We start from the raw sequence: 25685 nt of genomic DNA, 5'->3' as shown, positions 1-25685 counted from the left end.
CACTCTAATCTCTATTCTCACAATTTCCACTCACGATAGCTTACCAAATCTGTAACATAGCAAATAAATTATGGAAAGAAGAAAAACATCCATCAGACCATCATATAGTTGGTTATAAGTTTTAAACAAACCAAATAAAAAGTTAAAAACTAAAACAAAACACACTAAAAAAATAAAAACTTAATAAATGATAGAATTAATAATCTCCTTGCCTTGTTTACATCTACTCCCAGGTTGGAATGTACGGGTAATGAGGAGGCATTGTTGGCGGTCGCTCCACATTAAGATATGTAAATAAGACATCAATAGCTTGATTGTGGTAATTGACACCCTCATGGAGATTGTCCAAATAAGTACCAACCCGACTTTGGAATGGGTTAGTTAGTACCCCACCCTCAAATGGTTGAGGTGGTTGTTGTTGTTGGCCCCTTCCCCCACGAGCTCTAACATTTCGCCTTCCCCTTTGTCTTGGTTGTTCCTCTTGCTTACCAATTGGTTGCTCATCATATTCCGGGGGTATGACATATCCCCCACCAGTGTTCACCACCATTCATATAACACAAAAGAATCGAGTCGTCAAATCATTATCCTGAAAATGTGTAAGATTATGAATATAGTTGGGACTTAAAATCCCATAAGACCGAGCTAGGTGGGTGACCAAATGTCCACCCATAAAGGGACTACCAGGCCGAGAACTTGCCGTCTTCTTCCCAAAAATCTTGCAAGCATGTATGGTAGGTCACATAAAACTCTTGGCGTGATGATGCTCCAAAGATAGAAAATTTTTTGTAGGGGCACCTTGTCTCCATGATGTTTATGGTTAATAGAGAAAGTGATCAGACGATGTAAGAACCTGTAAACATGAGACCAAATCTGTCCTTCACAAGCATCGCGCAAATTATACTCGTGATTGGAAATGCTTCTACAGAACTGGACGCCAATCACCCCCGATGTAAAGTCCCGAACACAACCTTGTAGAAATTGGATAAAATGAGGTGATTGTGTTTCTTTTTCTATGTATAACCCCATTCACCAAGAAAATTCACGAAGGCTACATTCACGATAAACACCACCTAATCAGAATTCAAGGGTCTAGTTGTATGTTGGGTGGGTAGTCTGTTCTTCCAAATTGACCGTGGAAAAGAACTCAATGGACAATTCACGATAAACAGGCTCTTGGATTGAAAACAAATTCCGCCACCCGTTACATGGAAATGTAAAGCCTTCCGCATGTAACCATGCCCAATCTACCAATGGTACCAATTTAAATTATCGATTGTACAACCATCCTAACCTGTTCGCATAATTATTGAGCATTGTTAGTGAAATATTTTGCAGAAATTAATATGGATACTTGGTAAATCGATGTGTTCATGCTCCTCCGGAATCGCACGCCTATGCCCCATAGTACTTGAAAAATGAATAGAAATAAAAACCAAAAAACCACCAAACAATTAATTCATTAATAGAAAAATGAAAATTGAGTGCCTAGTTTTCACGTCGTGGTCACGAAGACCACGTCATGAAGTCGATTCATGTGAATTTCAGTTGGTCATTCCTAGGTCAAAACGAACTGAAATTTATGTTTTGCGTTTGTGTAATCTGTTATTCTAAGACTTCTTAACACACATGCAACCGAAAATTACTGACTAATCGACTCAATTTTGACATTGAAGCTTAACGAGCAAACCCTAAGTCAAAATGCCTAAAATTAAAAGAAATTAATACAACTAAAGAATGGAGATCTTTCCAAAATAGGAGATTAAGCACGGAATCAAGAAAAAGTTGAAGAAACCTGATGCAAAATCGAAGTGTGGGGCTGCTACTACGTGTGTGCGAGAATGGGAGTTTGAAAGTGATAGGGAAAAGTGAAGTCATCCAAGTTTAACTGGTCCCCACCCCCTGGTGAATACTTAATCCACGTCGTGAAGGTGAAACTTCACGTCGTGAGTTTTAAAACGTTTGAACAACTATCGGGAAAAATTTCGTGACCACGACGTGGGGGCTAATCCCACGTCGTGATGTCGAGGATTTTTTTCTTTTGACGAAAATTCATTTTTTTCTTTTCTCTAAAATTTCACCATTCTAAAAATTTCAACCCCACACTTGAATTATACTTTTTTCTAAAAAAAAATAAGATGACTATGATAATTAATAATCCTAAAACTCAACTAGAAATGCAAAAATAACAAATATTTAAAAACGAAAAGAAAAACGCCAACCGAGCTTGGGTTGCCTCCCAAGAAGTGCTTCTTTTTATAGGAGTCATGAGCCGGACTCCGTGCGGCCTCACGTTTAATCATTCGGAGTTTCAATCACCAATTGTATCTTCTGTTCCCTCCATCTTTTCTTGTATGCTTACACTCTCCTTAATTAAGTTTTCTTTCCTTCTTCAATTTTGAATCAGCTTCTTTAAGCATTCGTTTAACTCCCTTATTCACAATAAGTTTAGTTCCTTCTCTTTTTTCGCCTTGTTGCTCCATATCTCCAACATTCTCTGTGTCAAAAGTTGGTGGTTTCAAGACTTGGGTAACCTCATCTTTTTCAGAAATTGATACCAAACTTTCTTTATTGCCCTCACTAACTAACGAACTTGGAGGTTTGTAAGCAAAGACTTCAAAAAACCTTGGAATTGATGCTCTAGGCTTTGTACACTTTACTTCATTAATTGCATGAATCTTTTTTCCATTAACTTCTCCAACTCTTCAAGCTTGTTTTCTTCATCTATATTAAATACTTCATTTTAAGCATAGTCATTCTTGAATCCGTCTTCCATTCCAAAAGTCATTTCTTCATCTCCTACTCGCAATGTGATTTTTGACTCGCGAATCTCTACCAAGGCTCGTGCGGTATTGAGCAAAGGAGGCCCAAGAATAATTGGGACATTTTTATCTTCCTTTATGTCAAGTACTACAAAGTCAATTGGAAAAATAAAATTTCCAATTTTTACCAAAATGTCCTCAACTATGCCTCGAGGTTGAGTCACTGAATGGTTGACCATATGAATTGTCATTTGAGTAGCCGTCCAATCTGGAAGATTGAGCTTTTAATAGAACGAATAAGGCATTAAATTTATGCTTGCTCCAGAATCGGCTAAAGCGTATATTTTCATGTTATTTCCAAACTCACATGGAAGTGTAAAGTGTCCACGATCTCCCATATTCTTTGGTATTTCTCCCATAATTACCATGGAACTTTACTCACTAAGGACAACTTTGGAAGTCTTCTCTAGTTGTTGGCAAGTGTCGAGTTAGTCTTGAAGAAACTTTGCATATTCGGGCACTTGTGCCATGGATTCAACAAAATGAGTGTTAATAGGAATACCCTTAACTTGCTTCATTAATTTCATATGTACTTGCTCCAGTGGATGGACACCTGCTCGAGAAGGAAACGATAGCGTAGAACAAAAAGATTGAGTGCAAAAATTATTTTTATTTTCAGTCTGTGCCCACGTCTTAGAGATTGAATCTCTACGTCGTGGTGTCGAGGATTCAACAAAAATTTGATCTTCAACTTTTAACATCTTTTTCTATGGTTCGGGCTGATTTGGCTCTTCTTCTAGGGCTTCTAGGAACTCATAAATAGTATCTTCTTCAATGTCGATGGCCATGACATGCGGTTGTGGTTTTTATCAGGAATTTGTGGAGATAATCATTCATTAACCAATGTATAATTGACCAATTTGAGCTTCAATGTTTTGGATTGATGCTTGATGATTTCTAAGTAAAGCTTGGTGATCTCTCGTTAGAACTTGTTGGTCTCTTATTGCCGCACCAGTTTCATCATGACGTTTTTCCGAAGCCTCCATGAATCAAGTAAGCATGGAATCAAAATCAACTTTCTTTTCAGGTCGTGGTTTCTCCTTTTGGTAAAAGCCTCGGTCCGTTTGTCAAAATTTCCGGTCTTTTTTATTTTTGTATTCATCTTATAGCAACTATTTTTTCTTCGGCTTCCTCCAGTCTTCATTATATCAGTCTCTACTTGAATAGAAGACTTGAGCCTTCCTATTCCATTTATCGTCAAGATGGCAATCTTTTGTCAAATGTGGACCATTGCATTTTTCACAACCCACACATATAGGATGTATGGATTGATCCATCTTTGTCGGTCTTCGGTCCATATTATTTAGCATAGCCAAAACAGCCTCCATGTCTTCCGAAGTCCCACTCCTCTTTTGCTCCATCATTTCGAGGATTGTGATACTCACACGAATGCTTAGAAGATTCTTCAATTAACTCGTCAATTTCACCCGGATTTTTCTTAGTTAAAGGTCCTTGTGAATCAAGGAGTTGCCTCGTCATGACATTCACCCCATCGTAGAAGATCAAAACTTTTTTTACTCGTTTAAATCATTTTGGGGACAATTTATGATTAATCCTTTGTATCTCTCCCAAGCTTCGTATAAGGACTCCCCCACATGTTGCTCAAAGTTTTATATGGGCTTCCTGAGTTTAGAAATTTTAGATGGCGGGAAAACTTGTTGGAGGAATTCTTCACACATCTATGACCAAGTGGTGATTGTCCCTGGTGCAAGTGACTTCAACCAGTCTTTAGCTGCTACCTTAAAAGTAACTGAAAGCATTCGTAACAAGACAGTCTCTCAAGGAACATTTTGAATGTTAAAATAGTCACCTATGTCATTAACTTCGTCGAGGTGCTTGTAGGCATATTCATGGTCTTTTTCGGAAAATGGTATATCCTTTAGTGCGGTAAGGATATGTCCCTTAAGCTCGAAGGTAGCGGTAGCAGGAATTGTGGGTTGCACAAGTTCAGGACCGGTGTCCTGTTTTATTCTTTTCTTGTAGGCTTCCATTGTCATGTCAACAATGTCTGTCATCTTGTCTTCTTGCTTGCTTTTGGGTTCATTACTTTCGTCTGTTTCATAACTAACCTCCTTTGGATTGTTCTTAGGGCCTTCTAAAGTGCACTTCTCCTTCAGAGGGCTTCTTGATTCTCCTACTCGCTTTTCTTCTTACCAAAAACCGATTTAAGATCTTTGAACGATGATTTCTTTGGTGTGTTTGTTTCTCCTACATTCTTGTCTGTATATTTTCGAAGGGTTGACTCTGGATCTTCAAGCGGTGGTATCAAAGGTGTATTGGATCCATGGGTCATGTACTACTGCAACTAAAAAAATGTAAAATCGAAAAAAAGGTAATTAAAAACTCCTACTAAACATTCACCACGATGTGGTAATGTTACCACCTCATGTTGAAGCAGAAAAACTAAACAGAAAGCAAAAACGAAAGAAAACGCGAAATAACTGAGTTCACGCCGTGAGCTTTAATAGTTCAAGTCGTGACTTGTCACACCCCCGAACCGTGGGAACAAACGGCGGAAACATCCGGGGGCGGATGATATCATGCGTAGTATCACAACATTTGTATCATACCAAGCAAAGTAAACTCAACCATTACATTATAAAATGATTATTTACATCTGTTTGAAAACATAGTTTGTACATAATAGTATATAACAATAGTAAAAGACGTGACTCCAAAATGCTCCGTGTTCTCCAAAAGTTGGCAAGAGTACCTGTCTAAGGACATCCTGAGAATACAAGCGAGTTTGAAAACGTATCAACATAAAGCTGGTGAGTTCATAAGCATGATTTTGTGATGAGAACTAGTCACTGAATTTGTATAAATGATTCATTTTCATTATAAGTAAAATATGGTGTCTATCTAAAACCCTGGCTACCACCAGTATGTAAAGTGTATTCCATTTCAAAACCCTGGCTACCGCCAGTATGTAAAGTATGTTCTGTTTGTCTAGGAAAATCCCTTATTTCCCCTAGTAGGTGTGTGTTTGTTGCTTTAATGGTTCAGAAATTGTCTGACATAAGTATCACACTTATGTTTGTAAAGCAATTTTTCAGGTGATGTATATTATTACGTAAAAAGTGTCATGCTATTGGCGAGTTTTATGACCATATTTAAACTTGATACGGCAAGAAACGGACATTGGTATCCTTTATGACATTTGTCACTCGTAGACTTGTCAGTCCGACTGTAGCTAGCAGCCAGGTGCGGGATAGTCAGTCTCATATAGATCTATACATAAAATCCATGCTTTCCCTCAAGGAAATTCTGGTTCATAAGGGTAGTCTTCCACTTAGGTTAAGTTGTAAGCGCCCAAGGACATGTCTCCCAATTAAGTGAACGACTTTACGAGTAAATATATATGTGTATTGCCCTTTCGTATGAAAATCAGAGGTATATATTGTAGAGTAAAAATAATTATACTAAAATAATTATTTACTGTTGTACTCTTGTAGTAACGTAGGCTGTAACCTAATTCTGTCATAGTTTATGTATTCAACCATGTATGTGGTTTGTATCTGTAAAACTGGTAATGAAATCCCTAAACTATACCTATTATAGTTTGACTGTAATGTTATGTTCATGAAATGTTCGGAAGACTACGCAATTAATTTTAGAAAATGTCCCTTATGCTCTGCATGGTACAAAAGGAAAAAAACATCTAAATACTCTATGAACACCATTGATTTGAATAATTGCATAAGTTTGACTTGTTGAAAAATATTGTGTTTAGCTTGTATCCCCCCATGAAAACATTTAAAAACCGTAAAAGCATAGGGGTATGAACTCACAGTTTAACGTAGTATCCGAATGTATGATTGGTATGAGTGCTGAGTGTCAACTGACGTTTCATATGCAAGTGGATCCTATTAACATATAGTAACACATATATGTATTAGATTAAGGTATTCCATGACTAAACATGACGGGAAACCACCCTAAGGACCCAGAAATGGTTGAACTTAGTGTCGGAACCATAAATGATCAAACGAGGGAGGTATAAGGCCATAAGAGTGTGTGTGCGGCCAAGTGTGTGTGCTGCCACACACTCACTATGAAGTGTGCCAAAAACGGGTTTCCAAGCCTTAAGAGTGTTCTAGGGAAGGTGTGTCACACCCCAAAACCGGAACAGCGGAAACGTTTTGGGGTGGATGACGTCATGTCAAGTATCACAACACATGCATTATAGTAATCAAAGTACAACAAAACATTGCATTAATAGTAATAGTTTTACATGGTTACATTAATACATCAAAGTAATACAAGTAATAGAATAAATACAGCGCGGTACTAAGCTATCTTCATCAACAGCTCCGGGGATGTACCTGTCTAATGCTAACCTGAGAATACAAGTTATTTGAAAAAGCGAGTATCAACATTTTTGCAAATGCTGGTGAGTTCATAAGCATTTAGTGACGTTTTATTCAAATAACTTTATAAAGTAGTAGTTTAAGTGTTTACAGTGTATTAGAGTTCTTTCCAGAAAATCCTATATTTTCTTTAATCAAAGCAGCCTTCTACCAAGACTGGTCAGTGTTATGTGGTAAAAAGTGGTTTTCCCTTAATTGCTATCATTATCAAAATACTGAATTTGATTATTAAAGAAAGCAAGATACAATAGGGAAATAACATATGCCTCAGCAGTGAGGACTGCTGACTAAGGCAAAGGAATCATAGACTCTAGGAGAGTATCGAACGAACGACATGCCTGGTTCAGTCTAACAAATAGAGACACAGACCCTAGAAGGTACCAAATGAAAGGTACAGCTGGTAAGGTCCAAAACAGTGGATACAGACCGCAGACAATATCAAATGAAAGATACGTCTAGCCAGGTCTAAAACAGTGAACACAGTGAATACAGACCGCGCACAATATCAAATGAAAGATATGTCTAGCAAGGTCTAAAACAGTGAATACAGCGGACACAGACCCCAGACAACATCAAATGAGAGATACGTCTTGTAAGGTCAAAACAGTGTGACTCTGAAATTGAATTACCAGCATACAGTGTAAATTGCTGGCGAAATACCGTTACCTTAAGGCCATGAATTATAAGGCAACCTAGGATACTCGTAACCATACTGACTAGAGTTCCAGACGCCCTACAAGTGTCTATAAGATGTGACATTTGTCACCCGTTGGCTTGGTAGGCCGGGACTGTAGCTAGCAGTCTGGGTGCGGGGTTGTCAATCCCGTATAGATCTATACACACAATGTCCGCTCTCCCTACATGAGACTCTGGTTACCAACTAGACTACGGAGAAGGCCGTGTCCTGAAGATGCATCCCAAATAGTGGGTAGAGACTTCCAACTAGTGGGTTTCTAATGTAAGTGTTGAACTAGAGGTAGAGACTCTTAACTGAATTGACTGAAGTAAACCCGTATGTCTATGCTTGTGTACATAATATATAAGTAGTGAATCAAACGACCTTCGGATGGACATTCGATCCCAACAGACCACATCTCAACGAAGAAAAGGAAATAGGGCGGACAAGCCTTCCTAAGTCCTTTAATCATTATTTATATGCATCTATACAAGCACAGACATACATCTAACTAAGACTGAGTGCGTTTCAAGTAGAAGTGGTTCTTGTGAAGTAGGAGTGTCTAATATGTGAAGTAGGAGCGGTCACAAGTGAAGTAGGAGTGTCGAACAAGTATAAGCGTATCACGAAGTAGAGACGACTATAAGTGAAGTAAGAGCGTCTATCGGTATAAGCGACTACAAGTATAAGTGAAAACGTTACTAAGTAGGAGTATAAAATAAGTATAAGCGAAGCAACAGTATCTAATAAGTAAAAGTATACGTCGTGAAAGAGAAACTTTGATGAAAAACCTTTATATCCGGAGAAAATCACAATTTGTATCCTTTTGTAAAAAAAACATGTTTGAAAACCTTTGGAAATCTTTCATAAATCAGTTTAGAATGAATTTATACAAAACAGTATAAGTAAGAGTTTTGAAATGAATGAAAGCCTTTTAGAAAACCATTATAGTGTCCTACTCAGTAAAACAGTGTACAGTGTCGTAAAATCTTGTGCATGCGGGTTATCAATCACATGTGATTGATGTGATAACTGGCATGTTTCACTTGTATTCCCCCCCCCCCCCTATAAAACATGTAAAAACATTTAAAAGGTTCATTCAGGGGTATGAACTCACCTGGTGTAAGTAGGTCCGACGAAGGTGCCGTTTGGGCGTTCGGTGTCATGCAAGGACTCGAACACACACAATGACCTATTTAACATATGATAACATATGTTCACATACAATTAGTATATTTAATACTAATTAAACAAGTATACGCACTCAAAGGAGCGTAAAACACTTTGGATAAGTGTTTGTGTGTCCCGGGTAGCGTCTAAAGGTGTGTATGGCTAAGGGATGGAGTTTACTCTCTGAGAGTAAACCCTTAACACTTAGTTTACGGCCCAGGGACTACTCACCATGAGTTTACGTCCGTAAACTCATGGTGAGGGTATCTAGTGTGTTTTAAGGCTTCTACTTGTTCATGGAATTATTCTAGGTCCAATTCCAAAAGGCATGAGTGGGTTTAGGGTCTTTAAGGGAACTATAATGGAGTTTACGGCCTAGGGACAACTCCTAAGGGAGTTTATGGCCGTAAACTCTCATCCCTTGAGTTTTGTGAAGTTTCAAGCCCTTATATCACTTCTAGTAATTTATTCAAGTCTATAGGGGTGTTTGGGGTTCCAAAAGGGGTCTCCTTTAAAGTTTATGGTCCAAATGACCAACCCTTGAGAGTTTACGGCCATAAGCTCTATGGCTTGGCCGTGAACTCTCATACACCCACCAATCTTTGAGTTTAAGCCCTTAAATCCTTCCTAGCATTTTATAGAAATAGTCTAAGGTCATTTGGGGGGCAAAAACCACACTTTGGGCCTGTTTTGGGGTGTTTACGGCCTTGGTATAAACCTGGGCCGTAATCTCCTTTTCCCCTTCATTTTGATGTGTTTAATTGATCCAAACCCCAAATATTAAGTCCCTAAATTATGTATGAAGCCTAAGGGTGTTTTAGGAGTGTGTTTGGGGTTTTTTGACATGGTTTTGAGGGGTTTACGGCCTAAGCATGTGCTTGGGCCGTAAACTCTCTTTTATGCCCTAAATCATTGTGATTTAATGTTTAAACACTCCTAGGCAATTCCCTTGATTTATTCCCAAGCCATTAGGGACATTCTTGAGTCATTTTGGCCATCTTTTGGGGGTTTACGGCCTAAGGAGGCACTTAGGCCGTAAACTCCTTTTTTCATGTCTCAATCTTGTGATTTTTAGGCTAAAAAGACAATAATGTACGCATAGAACAAGTTAGGGTTGATAGTCTTACGTTTAGGAGTCGGAAATCGCGGTTTTTGAGTCGAAAACGAGCCTAGAGAGAGAGTATAGAGAGAGAGAGGGTGGAAAAGCTCCAAATGGAGTTTACTCCCCTTTATATATGGGTGGGAGTTGGAGCTCAGTGGAATTCTACCCAATACTGTCGTTAAACGGTGCTTTTGGTCGCACCCGATTTAGTGGTCGTAACAATAAAACTTAACATTTTCCAAATAAATGGAAATGGGTGTTATGTGTTTTTATTTCTTTTTTATCACGACTTAATGGCATATTAAATGTAAACAAATGGAATGTTTATTAAATTTGACGACCTCTAATTAACGGAACTTTATAAACTGGAATATTCCGTTAACGGTAACGGGGAAATGTAACGGAACAACTTGGGTTGTCACATCATCCCCCCGTTAGAGGGAATTTCGTCCCGAAAATCAGGTCTAGGCAAGGAAGTAGGTATGAATGGCCAAGTAGAGGTAGGAGAGTACTTCCTACACGGTTGTCCTTGCATTCCCAAGTGAACTCTAGTCTGTGTTTGTCATTCCGACAAACCTTCACGTACGGGAGGCGGATTCCGTCTAGTGTAGCTAGTGGGTTTCCAACTGGTGTATGTACAAGGTTAGGGTTCTCAATGGGTTTTATTAAGATGATTGAGGCACGAAGAGTGAAGTCGGAAATCACAAATCAAGTCTAAGAAGTGGATCGATCGGGTGTGAATCTTGTGGTATATCCGAAGGTAGTAGTGGTCTAACGAAGGTTGGACCAAATCTCCTTGAGAATTCTCAGATGGTCCCAAGCTCTCGGAATGGTAGAGCTTTTCAGTACTTAGAACATAGTGTACTTCTATGGCAAGATCATCACTGGCGTGATCGCCATTCCGAAGTTCCTAACGTTCTCTCCCGTACTGTGTGTAGTCCTTCAGGTTGGTTCTTAGAAAGCTCGGGGTGGTCTTTGGTTTCGCGTTTCCTGTCAACTGGCTGATAGAGACTTTCTAGGTCATCGGATGGGTTGCATATCTGCGGTTATCTGTCTCATGTAGAGTGTCTATCTCAAGCTTGTGCAAAATGGACCTGCACTAACGAGCCTTGAGATGCGGAAACCCTGGAGGTCAGGAAGATAAGGTTTCACCAGACGAGTGTCTGACTATCTCTGGTGGTGGTTCTACTATCTCTGCGTAAGATAGTATTCGTGGAACACTTAATAGTCCAATGAATCTCTAAGACTGTGGTTTATTCTAGCGTGGAAAGTGTATGCTCCTGCATAACCCTTCGACTAACACTAGGACTGGTGTCAAGTCTATAACCTCCTCGGGATCAGGGTCACGAGGCTTAACGCAACTACTTTCGCTCTTTGATCAAGTATTCTTGGCTGCGAAGGTTATCCGATGGTTCTCGGTATCCTAGTGCTCACTTCGAAGAATGAAGTCTATCGTCTACAGGGCGATGACGATTTCCTCCATGTGAGAGGGTGGAGGATGATAGGCACTGCTCGTCTATAACTGGGCGGACGAAGTGCCTGAGTAGTGCGAGCATATTCTGCAACTACTCCTCCGAGGGTTCTGAGTTTCCTCAGTCTAGGTCAAATCTAGTGGGTATAGGTTCTCATCACTCGGAACTTTACTAGCTTAACCTGCAGTGATTCTCTTGATTCCGGCTCCTATGTTATGGAATAGGGTGAAGGGATTTTCTAAGAGGTTCGTGGTAGAGCTCACGTTTAGCCTCACCACAAATACCGGGTGTATGCAAGTAGTATATAATTGGGGTCGGCAGGATGTTCAGCTGTGCGACTCCACCCCAAACCCACAACCCAACAAGGAACAGGGAATAGGGAGGAAACACACACCTTAAATCTTTTTGATCTCAATTATATGCCACCTTTACGCATATACCTAGTTATAGTGGTCAGTCTCATGAGTTCTAATCTCTATGCTTACGAACTTGACGTGCGAGGTGCGAAGGGTCTTTTTTTGGGGAAACTATGAAGTACGCTTCGGATGGTTGTTGTCTTCTGGAGTATCTGCAATGTCGTTCACTTCGGTGTTCATCTGACTACGAGGGGTCGGTCGACGGCGCGTGGTACCCTCTCTTGGGTACTTCGGAAGGTTTGAGATAAGAGGGACGATTGTTGGATCGCATTAGGTTTGATTATTTGTGTTAGGTTTAGGTTCGGGAGAACCTTTATTTGCCGACATGGCTATGGACAAAGTTCTTTTACACAACACTAAGAATGTACACATGGTTGCACGAAGTCAAACCATGATCAATAGAGTCGTCGAAGTTGGCACACTCCGACATGATATAAAGTGAAGATCGATAGAGTTATGTGCCGAATAGACACACAAGTTCTATGCGTCTCGGGTTTCGTCCTATGTATCACTACCGCGAATACTTGGACCGATAGAGTCGACGCGGAACTATAGAGAGTTCTAAGTGTTTCTGAATAGAGTACCTTTTCATGAACGGATTCTCACAAGGCATTTCTATAATCGCCTAACATATACTAGTCATGTATATTTAAGGTGGGGAGGACTGTTGACTAAGCGACCCCGCCCTAAATCCACAACCAAACGAGGAACAGGAAATGAGGCGGCATTCGCTCACTCTAGGTCTGTCCATCTTAATATACATGGCCGTAACGTATATGTTTAGCCATTATAGTTTTACCTAATGAATTTTAAATTTTATAAAAGTGCTGCGACTTTCGCCTTACTGGGAAGAATTTACATTTGAATTAGTCTTTTATTGTTTTTAGTTTAGTTATCCGAGATCGAGAGACGTACCAAAATCTGACGTGTTCCTTGATGCTTCTCTCTAAGCAGTAGTGTCAGGCTTCTTCTGTGTCTTTTCCTTTCCCTTCGGTTGGGCAGTCCTTCTTGAAGTGTCCCATTTTACCACATAGGTGGCAGACTGCACGGGTCGCCACATTGGTGGTTGATGTAATGAACTCAACCGGGGTTCTGCAGACGCGAGCAGTATGCCCCAACATATGGCACCTAGCACAATAGAGCTCCCGGCAGACCCCATGATGATGGTAGCTGCACTTGCTGCAGTGGGGAAGGTATCCTAGGTATGGCCTTCTTGAGGTCGGGAGGGAAGGATTGACAGGGGTATAGGCTGCCTCGGCTCGTTTCCCTTCGGAAGGTCCTTGAGCCGAGGTACTTCCCTCCTTTATCTTGAGTTTTCTCTTTAGTGGGTTCAGTGGAGGTTCTTGGGTGGCTGAGTATGGAAGTGTCGGTTGCTGCTGTCCATCGCCAGGATCGGAAATCCCGACAGGGGCCTTGCTAACATTGGCGGTGTTAGCATTCAGGTGAGCCATGACAGCTGCTACGGCTGCTGAGGCTGCAACTTGGAACGTAGCTTCATCGAATAAGAGAGCAGGTTTCTTGCTTGCGGATTGGTTACGCTTCTTTGGTGGCATGGTTTTCCTACACTGAAAGGAATATGAGGTAATGAGAGACGATGGTTACTCTGGACATTTCTGTCCTGAACGTATTAGGCAAAAAATTTTCCCGTGCCTTGGGTACTAGTCGTCTGAGTGTCGACCTACATCCCTATGATGTAGTCCTTGCAATCGAAGTGGGTACTTGGCGCAAGGCAGGCACTTGCCACGAAATCAACGATCCCTGCTTTCATGTTTGGCCACCAATACAGTTTCTTGAGATCAAGGTACATCTTGTCCGAACCTGGATGAATGGAATATCTGGTCTTGTGAGCTTCGTCCATTACAACCTCTCTGTAACCACCGCACTTTGGGGTCCAGATCCGGTCCATGAAATAATAGACTCCATCTCCCTTGATCTCCAAGTTCTTAGGCATTCCTCTCAAGGCTTCATCCGTTACATTCTTTGGTTTTTGGGCTTCTAGCTGAGCCTCTATGATATGTGTGGATAAGTGGGAATGGATAGTAATTGTTAGTGCCTTCACTTTATGACCTGAGTGCTCCTTCCGGCTGAGGGCATCCGCCACCACATTGGCCTTGTCGGGATGGTAGCGTATTTCACACTCATAATTGCTGAGTAGCTCTACCCATCGCCGTTGTCTCATATTCAACTCCTTCTGGTCGAAGATGTGTTGCAGGCTTTTATGGTCAGTGAAAATCGTGCACTTGGTTCTGTAAAGGTAATGTCTCCATATCTTCAGAGCGAAGACCACTGCTCCCAACTCTAGGTCGTGAGTTGTATAATTGACTTCGTGTGTTTTCAGCTATCTTGAGGCATAAGCAATAACTTTTCCTAGTTGCATGAGCACACAACCTAAGCCCTGATTGGATGCATCACAGTAGACAACGAAGTCCTCCATCCCTTCAGGCAGTGACAGGATAGGTGTGCTGCATAGGGCCCGCTTCAATGTTTGGAACGCAGTGTCATGCTTTTCACTCCAACAAAAAGGTACACCTTTCTGAGTCAGAGTGGTTAAGGGTTTGGCAATTCTGGATAAATCTGCGATAATAGCTAGAGAGACCCAAGAATTGTCGGATTTCTGTGGGCGTCTTCGGTGCTGGCCAGTTCTCTATCGCCTTGATTTTGGAGGGGTCCATGTGTATGCCTTCCTCTCTTACCACGTGACCCAGGAAAGTTACTTTTCGAATCCAAAATTCACACTTGGAGAATTTCGCGTACAACTTCTCCGTTCTTAGGTTTTACAACACCAATCTCAAGTGTTGTCTGTGATCTTCCTCGCTTCTGGAATATACAAGTATATCATCAATGAACACGGTCACGAACTTGTCGAGGAAAGAACGGCACACTCGATTCATCAAATCCATGAATACTGCTGGTGCGTTGGTTAGACCGAAAGGAATTACTACAAACTAGTAGTGACCATACCGAGTCCGAAATGTTGTCTTAGGAACATCATTCTCGTGGACTCATAGGCGATGATACCCTGATCTAAGGTCTATTTTGGAAAAGTAGCTGGCTCCTTGAAGTTAGTCGAAAAGTTTGTCGATTCGAGGAAGAGGATAACCATTTTTGACGGTAAGCTTGTTTAGTTCGCGGTAGTCGGTGCACATCTGAAAAGATCCATCTTTCTTTTTCACAAATAAAACCGGAGCTCCCCAGGGTGAGGAACTCATTCTGATGAATCCTTTGTTGATCATCTCGTTGAGCTGGCTGGATAGCTCCTGCATTTCTACCGGTGCTAGGCGGTAAGGGGATTTGGCTACAGGGTAGCTCCGGGGATTAAGTCGATGCCAAACATAAAATTTTCCCGTGCCCTGAGGGCTTCTGATATTCGACCTTCACCTTGGCGCAAGGCAGGCACTTGCCACGAAATCAGCGATCCCTGCTTTCATGTTTGGCCACCAATACAGTTTCTTGAGATCAAGGTACATCTTGTCCGAACCTGGATGAACGGAATATCTGGTCTTGTGAGCTTCGTCCATTACAACCTCTCTGTAACCACCGCACTTTGGGGTCCAGATCCGGTCCATGAAATAATAAACTCCATCTCCCTTGATCTCCAAGTTCTTATGCATTCCTCTCAAGGCTTCATCTGTTACATTCTTTGGTTTTAGGGCTTCTAGCTGAGCCTCTATGATATGTGTGGATAAGTGGGAATGGATAGTAATTGTTAGTGCCTTCACTTTATGACCTGAGTGCTCCTTCCGGCTGAGGGCATCCGCCACCACATTGGCCTTGTCGGGATGGTAGCGTATTTCACACTCATAATCGCTGAGTAGCTCTACCCATCGCCGTTGTCTCATATTCAACTCCTTCTGGTCGAAGATGTGTTGCAGGCTTTTATGGTCTGTGAAAATCGTGCACTTGGTTCTGTAAAGGTAATGTCTCCATATCTTCAGAGCGAAGACCATTGCTCCCAACTCTAGGTCGTGAGTCGTATAATTGACTTCGTGTGTTTTCAGCTATCTTGAGGCATAAGCAATAACTTTTCCTAGTTGCATGAGCACACAACCTAAGCCCTGATTGGATGCATCACAGTAGACAACGAAGTCCTCCGTCCCTTCAGGCAGTGACAGGATAGGTGTGCTGCATAGGGCCCGCTTCAATGTTTGGAACGCAGTGTCATGCTTTTCACTCCAACAAAAAGGTACACCTTTCTGAGTCAGAGTGGTTAAGGGTTTGGCAATTCTGGATAAATCTGCGATAATAGCTAGCGAGACCCAAGAATTGTCGGATTTCTGTGGGCGTCTTCGGTGCTGGCCAGTTCTCTATCGCCTTGATTTTGGAGGGGTCCATGTGTATGCCTTCCTCTCTTACCACGTGACCCAGGAAAGTTACTTTTCGAATCCAAAATTCGCACTTGGAGAATTTCGCGTACAACTTCTCCGTTCTTAGGTTTTACAGCACCAATCTCAAGTGTTGTCTGTGATCTTCCTCGCTTCTGGAATATACAAGTATATCATCAATGAACACGGTCACGAACTTGTCGAGGAAAGAACGGCACACTCGATTCATCAAATCCATGAATACTGCTGGTGCGTTGGTTAGACCGAAGGGAATTACTACAAACTAGTAGTGACCATACCGAGTCCGAAATGTTGTCTTAGGAACATCATTCTCGTGGACTCATAGGCGATGATACCCTGATCTAAGGTCTATTTTGGAAAAGTAGCTGGCTCCTTGAAGTTAGTCGAAAAGTTTGTCGATTCGAGGAAGAGGATAACCATTTTTGACGGTAAGCTTGTTTAGTTCGCGGTAGTCGGTGCACATCTGAAAAGATCCATCTTTCTTTTTCACAAATAAAACCGGAGCTCCCCAGGGTGAGGAACTCATTCTGATGAATCCTTTGTTGATCATCTCGTTGAGCTGGCTGGATAGCTCCTGCATTTCTACCGGTGCTAGGCGGTAAGGGGATTTGGCTACAGGGTAGCTCCGGGGATTAAGTCGATGCCAAACATAAAATTTTCCCGTGCCCTGAGGGCTTCTGATATTCGACCTTCACCTTGGCGCAAGGCAGGCACTTGCCACGAAATCAGCGATCCCTGCTTTCATGTTTGGCCACCAATACAGTTTCTTGAGATCAAGGTACATCTTGTCCGAACCTGGATGAACGGAATATCTGGTCTTGTGAGCTTCGTCCATTACAACCTCTCTGTAACCACCGCACTTTGGGGTCCAGATCCGGTCCATGAAATAATAAACTCCATCTCCCTTGATCTCCAAGTTCTTATGCATTCCTCTCAAGGCTTCATCTGTTACATTCTTTGGTTTTAGGGCTTTTAGCTGAGCCTCTATGATATGTGTGGATAAGTGGGAATGGATAGTAATTGTTAGTGCCTTCACTTTATGACCTGAGTGCTCCTTCCGGCTGAGGGCATCCGCCACCACATTGGCCTTGTCGGGATGGTAGCGTATTTCACACTCATAATCGCTGAGTAGCTCAACCCATCGCCTTTGTCTCATATTCAACTCCTTCTGGTCGAAGATGTGTTGCAGGCTTTTATGGTCTGTGAAAATCGTGCACTTGGTTCTGTAAAGGTAATGTCTCCATATCTTCAGAGCGAAGACCATTGCTCCCAACTCTAGGTCGTGAGTCGTATAATTGACTTCGTGTGTTTTCAGCTATCTTGAGGCATAAGCAATAACTTTTCCTAGTTGCATGAGCACACAACCTAAGCCCTGATTAGATGCATCACAGTAGACAACGAAGTCCTCCGTCCCTTCAGGCAGTGACAGGATAGGTGTGCTGCATAGGGCCCGCTTCAATGTTTGGAACGCAGTGTCATGCTTTTCACTCCAACAAAAAGGTACACCTTTCTGAGTCAGAGTGGTTAAGGGTTTGGCAATTCTGGATAAATCTGCGATAATAGCTAGCGAGACCCAAGAATTGTCGGATTTCTGAGGGCGTCTTCGGTGCTGGCCAGTTCTCTATCGCCTTGATTTTGGAGGGGTCCATGTGTATGCCTTCCTCTCTTACCACGTGACCCAGGAAAGTTACTTTTCGAATCCAAAATTCGCACTTGGAGAATTTCGCGTACAACTTCTCCGTTCTTAGGTTTTACAGCACCAATCTCAAGTGTTGTCTGTGATCTTCCTCGCTTCTGGAATATACAAGTATATCATCAATGAACACGGTCACGAACTTGTCGAGGAAAGAACGGCACACTCGATTCATCAAATCCATGAATACTGCTGGTGCGTTGGTTAGACCGAAGGGAATTACTACAAACTAGTAGTGACCATACCGAGTCCGAAATGTTGTCTTAGGAACATCATTCTCGTGGACTCATAGGCGATGATACCCTGATCTAAGGTCTATTTTGGAAAAGTAGCTGGCTCCTTGAAGTTAGTCGAAAAGTTTGTCGATTCGAGGAAGAGGATAACCATTTTTGACGGTAAGCTTGTTTAGTTCGCGGTAGTCGGTGCACATCTTAAAAGATCCATCTTTCTTTTTCACAAATAAAACCGGAGCTCCCCAGGGTGAGGAACTCATTCTGATGAATCCTTTGTTGATCATCTCGTTGAGCTGGCTGGATAGCTCCTGCATTTCTACCGGTGCTAGGCGGTAAGGGGATTTGGCTACAGGGTAGCTCCGGGGATTAAGTCGATGCCAAACATAAAATTTTCCCGTGCCCTGAGGGCTTCTAATATTCGACCTTCACCTTGGCGCAAGGCAGGCACTTGCCACGAAATCAGCGATCCCTGCTTTCATGTTTGGCCACCAATACAGTTTCTTGAGATCAAGGTACATCTTGTCCGAACCTGGATGAACGGAATATCTGGTCTTGTGAGCTTCGTCCATTACAACCTCTCTGTAACCACCGCACTTTGGGGTCCAGATCCGGTCCATGAAATAATAAACTCCATCTCCCTTGATCTCCAAGTTCTTATGCATTCCTCTCAAGGCTTCATCTGTTACATTCTTTGGTTTTAGGGCTTCTAGCTGAGCCTCTATGATATGTGTGGATAAGTGGGAATGGATAGTAATTGTTAGTGCCTTCACTTTATGACCTGAGTGCTCCTTCCGGCTGAGGGCATCCGCCACCACATTGGCCTTGTCGGGATGGTAGCGTATTTCACACTCATAATCGCTGAGTAGCTCTACCCATCGCCGTTGTCTCATATTCAACTCCTTCTGGTCGAAGATGTGTTGCAGGCTTTTATGGTCTGTGAAAATCGTGCACTTGGTTCTGTAAAGGTAATGTCTCCATATCTTCAGAGCGAAGACCATTGCTCCCAACTCTAGGTCGTGAGTCGTATAATTGACTTCGTGTGTTTTCAGCTATCTTGAGGCATAAGCAATAACTTTTCCTAGTTGCATGAGCACACAACCTAAGCCCTGATTGGATGCATCACAGTAGACAACGAAGTCCTCCGTCCCTTCAGGCAGTGACAGGATAGGTGTGCTGCATAGGGCCCGCTTCAATGTTTGGAACGCAGTGTCATGCTTTTCACTCCAACAAAAAGGTACACCTTTCTGAGTCAGAGTGGTTAAGGGTTTGGCAATTCTGGATAAATCTGCGATAATAGCTAGCGAGACCCAAGAATTGTCGGATTTCTGTGGGCGTCTTCGGTGCTGGCCAGTTCTCTATCGCCTTGATTTTGGAGGGGTCCATGTGTATGCCTTCCTCTCTTACCACGTGACCCAGGAAAGTTACTTTTCGAATCCAAAATTCGCACTTGGAGAATTTCGCGTACAACTTCTCCGTTCTTAGGTTTTACAGCACCAATCTCAAGTGTTGTCTGTGATCTTCCTCGCTTCTGGAATATACAAGTATATCATCAATGAACACGGTCACGAACTTGTCGAGGAAAGAACGGCACACTCGATTCATCAAATCCACGAATACTGCTGGTGCGTTGGTTAGACCGAAGGGAATTACTACAAACTAGTAGTGACCATACCGAATCCGAAATGTTGTCTTAGGAACATCATTCTCGTGGACTCATAGGCGATGATACCCTGATCTAAGGTCTATTTTGGAAAAGTAGCTGGCTCCTTGAAGTTAGTCGAAAAGTTTGTCGATTCGAGGAAGAGGATAACCATTTTTGACGGTAAGCTTGTTTAGTTCGCGGTAGTCGGTGCACATCTGAAAAGATCCATCTTTCTTTTTCACAAATAAAACCGGAGCTCCCCAGGGTGAGGAACTCATTCTGATGAATCCTTTGTTGATCATCTCGTTGAGCTGGCTGGATAGCTCCTGCATTTCTACCGGTGCTAGGCGGTAAGGGGATTTGGCTACAGGGTAGCTCCGGGGATTAAGTCGATGCCAAACATAAAATTTTCCCGTGCCCTGAGGGCTTCTGATATTCAACCTTCACCTTGGCGCAAGGCAGGCACTTGCCACGAAATCAGCGATCCCTGCTTTCATGTTTGGCCACCAATACAGTTTCTTGAGATCAAGGTACATCTTGTCCGAACCTGGATGAACGGAATATCTGGTCTTGTGAGCTTCGTCCATTACAACCTCTCTGTAACCACCGCACTTTGGGGTCCAGATCCGGTCCATGAAATAATAAACTCCATCTCCCTTGATCTCCAAGTTCTTATGCATTCCTCTCAAGGCTTCATCTGTTACATTCTTTGGTTTTAGGGCTTCTAGCTGAGCCTCTATGATATGTGTGGATAAGTGGGAATGGATAGTAATTGTTAGTGCCTTCACTTTATGACCTGAGTGCTCCTTCCGGCTGAGGGCATCCGCCACCACATTGGCCTTGTCGGGATGGTAGCGTATTTCACACTCATAATCGCTGAGTAGCTCTACCCATCGCCGTTGTCTCATATTCAACTCCTTCTGGTCGAAGATGTGTTGCAGGCTTTTATGGTCTGTGAAAATCGTGCACTTGGTTCTGTAAAGGTAATGTCTCCATATCTTCAGAGCGAAGACCATTGCTCCCAACTCTAGGTCGTGAGTCGTATAATTGACTTCGTGTGTTTTCAGCTATCTTGAGGCATAAGCAATAACTTTTCCTAGTTGCATGAGCACACAACCTAAGCCCTGATTGGATGCATCACAGTAGACAACGAAGTCCTCCGTCCCTTCAGGCAGTGACAGGATAGGTGTGCTGCATAGGGCCCGCTTCAATGTTTGGAACGCAGTGTCATGCTTTTCACTCCAACAAAAAGGTACACCTTTCTGAGTCAGAGTGGTTAAGGGTTTGGCAATTCTGGATAAATCTGCGATAATAGCTAGCGAGACCCAAGAATTGTCGGATTTCTGTGGGCGTCTTCGGTGCTGGCCAGTTCTCTATCGCCTTGATTTTGGAGGGGTCCATGTGTATGCCTTCCTCTCTTACCACGTGACCCAGGAAAGTTACTTTTCGAATCCAAAATTCGCACTTGGAGAATTTCGCGTACAACTTCTCCGTTCTTAGGTTTTACAGCACCAATCTCAAGTGTTGTCTGTGATCTTCCTCGCTTCTGGAATATACAAGTATATCATCAATGAACACGGTCACGAACTTGTCGAGGAAAGAACGGCACACTCGATTCATCAAATCCACGAATACTGCTGGTGCGTTGGTTAGACCGAAGGGAATTACTACAAACTAGTAGTGACCATACCGAGTCCGAAATGTTGTCTTAGGAACATCATTCTCGTGGACTCATAGGCAATGATACCCTGATCTAAGGTCTATTTTGGAAAAGTAGCTGGCTCCTTGAAGTTAGTCGAAAAGTTTGTCGATTCGAGGAAGAGGATAACCATTTTTGACGGTAAGCTTGTTTAGTTCGCGGTAGTCGGTGCACATCTGAAAAGATCCATCTTTCTTTTTCACAAATAAAACCGGAGCTCCCCAGGGTGAGGAACTCATTCTGATGAATCCTTTGTTGATCATCTCGTTGAGCTGGCTGGATAGCTCCTGCATTTCTACCGGTGCTAGGCGGTAAGGGGATTTGGCTACAGGGTAGCTCCGGGGATTAAGTCGATGCCAAACATAAAATTTTCCCGTGCCCTGAGGGCTTCTGATATTCGACCTTCACCTTGGCGCAAGGCAGGCACTTGCCACGAAATCAGCGATCCCTGCTTTCATGTTTGGCCACCAATACAGTTTCTTGAGATCAAGGTACATCTTGTCCGAACCTGGATGAACGGAATATCTGGTCTTGTGAGCTTCGTCCATTACAACCTCTCTGTAACCACCGCACTTTGGGGTCCAGATCCGGTCCATGAAATAATAAACTCCATCTCCCTTGATCTCCAAGTTCTTATGCATTCCTCTCAAGGCTTCATCTGTTACATTCTTTGGTTTTAGGGCTTCTAGCTGAGCCTCTATGATATGTGTGGATAAGTGGGAATGGATAGTAATTGTTAGTGCCTTCACTTTATGACCTGAGTGCTCCTTCCGGCTGAGGGCATCCGCCACCACATTGGCCTTGTCGGGATGGTAGCGTATTTCACACTCATAATCGCTGAGTAGCTCTACCCATCGCCGTTGTCTCATATTCAACTCCTTCTGGTCGAAGATGTGTTGCAGGCTTTTATGGTCTGTGAAAATCGTGCACTTGGTTCTGTAAAGGTAATGTCTCCATATCTTCAGAGCGAAGACCATTGCTCCCAACTCTAGGTCGTGAGTCGTATAATTGACTTCGTGTGTTTTCAGCTATCTTGAGGCATAAGCAATAACTTTTCCTAGTTGCATGAGCACACAACCTAAGCCCTGATTGGATGCATCACAGTAGACAACGAAGTCCTCCGTCCCTTCAGGCAGTGACAGGATAGGTGTGCTGCATAGGGCCCGCTTCAATGTTTGGAACGCAGTGTCATGCTTTTCACTCCAACAAAAAGGTACACCTTTCTGAGTCAGAGTGGTTAAGGGTTTGGCAATTCTGGATAAATCTGCGATAATAGCTAGCGAGACCCAAGAATTGTCGGATTTCTGTGGGCGTCTTCGGTGCTGGCCAGTTCTCTATCGCCTTGATTTTGGAGGGGTCCATGTGTATGCCTTCCTCTCTTACCACGTGACCCAGGAAAGTTACTTTTCGAATCCAAAATTCGCACTTGGAGAATTTCGCGTACAACTTCTCCGTTCTTAGGTTTTACAGCACCAATCTCAAGTGTTGTCTGTGATCTTCCTCGCTTCTGGAATATACAAGTATATCATCAATGAACACGGTCACGAACTTGTCGAGGAAAGAACGGCACACTCGATTCATCAAATCCACGAATACTGCTGGTGCGTTGGTTAGACCGAAGGGAATTACTACAAACTAGTAGTGACCATACCGAATCCGAAATGTTGTCTTAGGAACATCATTCTCGTGGACTCATAGGCGATGATACCCTGATCTAAGGTCTATTTTGGAAAAGTAGCTGGCTCCTTGAAGTTAGTCGAAAAGTTTGTCGATTCGAGGAAGAGGATAACCATTTTTGACGGTAAGCTTGTTTAGTTCGCGGTAGTCGGTGCACATCTGAAAAGATCCATCTTTCTTTTTCACAAATAAAACCGGAGCTCCCCAGGGTGAGGAACTCATTCTGATGAATCCTTTGTTGATCATCTCGTTGAGCTGGCTGGATAGCTCCTGCATTTCTACCGGTGCTAGGCGGTAAGGGGATTTGGCTACAGGGTAGCTCCGGGGATTAAGTCGATGCCAAACATAAAATTTTCCCGTGCCCTGAGGGCTTCTGATATTCGACCTTCACCTTGGCGCAAGGCAGGCACTTGCCACGAAATCAGCGATCCCTGCTTTCATGTTTGGCCACCAATACAGTTTCTTGAGATCAAGGTACATCTTGTCCGAACCTGGATGAACGGAATATCTGGTCTTGTGAGCTTCGTCCATTACAACCTCTCTGTAACCACCGCACTTTGGGGTCCAGATCCGGTCCATGAAATAATAAACTCCATCTCCCTTGATCTCCAAGTTCTTATGCATTCCTCTCAAGGCTTCATCTGTTACATTCTTTGGTTTTAGGGCTTCTAGCTGAGCCTCTATGATATGTGTGGATAAGTGGGAATGGATAGTAATTGTTAGTGCCTTCACTTTATGACCTGAGTGCTCCTTCCGGCTGAGGGCATCCGCCACCACATTGGCCTTGTCGGGATGGTAGCGTATTTCACACTCATAATCGCTGAGTAGCTCTACCCATCGCCGTTGTCTCATATTCAACTCCTTCTGGTCGAAGATGTGTTGCAGGCTTTTATGGTCTGTGAAAATCGTGCACTTGGTTCTGTAAAGGTAATGTCTCCATATCTTCAGAGCGAAGACCATTGCTCCCAACTCTAGGTCGTGAGTCGTATAATTGACTTCGTGTGTTTTCAGCTATCTTGAGGCATAAGCAATAACTTTTCCTAGTTGCATGAGCACACAACCTAAGCCCTGATTGGATGCATCACAGTAGACAACGAAGTCCTCCGTCCCTTCAGGCAGTGACAGGATAGGTGTGCTGCATAGGGCCCGCTTCAATGTTTGGAACGCAGTGTCATGCTTTTCACTCCAACAAAAAGGTACACCTTTCTGAGTCAGAGTGGTTAAGGGTTTGGCAATTCTGGATAAATCTGCGATAATAGCTAGCGAGACCCAAGAATTGTCGGATTTCTGTGGGCGTCTTCGGTGCTGGCCAGTTCTCTATCGCCTTGATTTTGGAGGGGTCCATGTGTATGCCTTCCTCTCTTACCACGTGACCCAGGAAAGTTACTTTTCGAATCCAAAATTCGCACTTGGAGAATTTCGCGTACAACTTCTCCGTTCTTAGGTTTTACAGCACCAATCTCAAGTGTTGTCTGTGATCTTCCTCGCTTCTGGAATATACAAGTATATCATCAATGAACACGGTCACGAACTTGTCGAGGAAAGAACGACACACTCGATTCATCAAATCCACGAATACTGCTGGTGCGTTGGTTAGACCGAAGGGAATTACTACAAACTAGTAGTGACCATACCGAGTCCGAAATGTTGTCTTAGGAACATCATTCTCGTGGACTCATAGGCGATGATACCCTGATCTAAGGTCTATTTTGGAAAAGTAGCTGGCTCCTTGAAGTTAGTCGAAAAGTTTGTCGATTCGAGGAAGAGGATAACCATTTTTGACGGTAAGCTTGTTTAGTTCGCGGTAGTCGGTGCACATCTGAAAAGATCCATCTTTCTTTTTCACAAATAAAACCGGAGCTCCCCAGGGTGAGGAACTCATTCTGATGAATCCTTTGTTGATCATCTCGTTGAGCTGGCTGGATAGCTCCTGCATTTCTACCGGTGCTAGGCGGTAAGGGGATTTGGCTACAGGGTAGCTCCGGGGATTAAGTCGATGCCAAACATAAAATTTTCCCGTGCCCTGAGGGCTTCTGATATTCGACCTTCACCTTGGCGCAAGGCAGGCACTTGCCACGAAATCAGCGATCCCTGCTTTCATGTTTGGCCACCAATACAGTTTCTTGAGATCAAGGTACATCTTGTCCGAACCTGGATGAACGGAATATCTGGTCTTGTGAGCTTCGTCCATTACAACCTCTCTGTAACCACCGCACTTTGGGGTCCAGATCCGGTCCATGAAATAATAAACTCCATCTCCCTTGATCTCCAAGTTCTTATGCATTCCTCTCAAGGCTTCATCTGTTACATTCTTTGGTTTTAGGGCTTCTAGCTGAGCCTCTATGATATGTGTGGATAAGTGGGAATGGA

The 25685-nt window shown here is 42.9% G+C and overlaps 1 non-coding gene across 1 annotated transcript; it reads left to right on the top strand.

The window, feature by feature from the left end:
- The first annotated feature begins 4346 nt into the window (after nucleotides 1–4346).
- On the top strand, nucleotides 4347–4453 carry LOC111887711 (small nucleolar RNA R71). Its single transcript, XR_002848867.1, has one exon. It is a non-coding gene; the product is annotated as a small nucleolar RNA R71 (small nucleolar RNA).
- The last annotated feature ends 21232 nt before the right edge of the window (nucleotides 4454–25685 follow it).

The sequence above is a fragment of the Lactuca sativa genome, chromosome 7 (genome assembly GCF_002870075.4).
Source record: "Lactuca sativa cultivar Salinas chromosome 7, Lsat_Salinas_v11, whole genome shotgun sequence".
NCBI classification, from domain to species: domain Eukaryota; kingdom Viridiplantae; phylum Streptophyta; class Magnoliopsida; order Asterales; family Asteraceae; genus Lactuca; species Lactuca sativa.
The sequence above is the reverse complement of the archived record's forward strand: the minus strand, read 5'-3'. Positions and strand labels throughout refer to the sequence as shown.